Consider the following 466-nt stretch of genomic DNA (forward strand, 5'->3'; position numbering starts at 1 on the left):
TGCAGCCCACAGGGCGTATACACAGACATACTCTGACGACATTTTCGTTCACAGTCGTGCGGAGCACGAAAGGACGGATGAAGAGAACCACATCCCCCATTTAAGAGCGATGCTCGATTGCATGCGCACGAACAAACTGTACGCCGATGCAGACAAGTGCGTCTTTGGCGCAAAAGAGATTTCCTTTTTAGGGTGCATCATTGGGAAGCGTGGCCTTCGAGCGGATCCAGCTAACGTCAAGGCCATTGTAGACTGGCCGGCTCCAAATAACTAAAAGGACTTGCGTAAGTGGCTTAGTCTCGCCAACAACCTGCACAAGTTCAGCGTAAACTACGCAGAAATGGCCCGACCATTATCCAATCTCCTTGAAAAGGATGCGGAATGGTGTTGGAACACCGAACGTCAGGAGGGTCAAAGACAGTCTCCTGCATGCACCAATACTGGCGCTGCCAGACCCTGATCGTCC

The sequence above is a fragment of the Plasmopara halstedii genome (assembly GCF_900000015.1).
Source record: "Plasmopara halstedii genome assembly, contig: Scaffold_672, whole genome shotgun sequence".
Classification (NCBI taxonomy): domain Eukaryota; phylum Oomycota; class Peronosporomycetes; order Peronosporales; family Peronosporaceae; genus Plasmopara; species Plasmopara halstedii.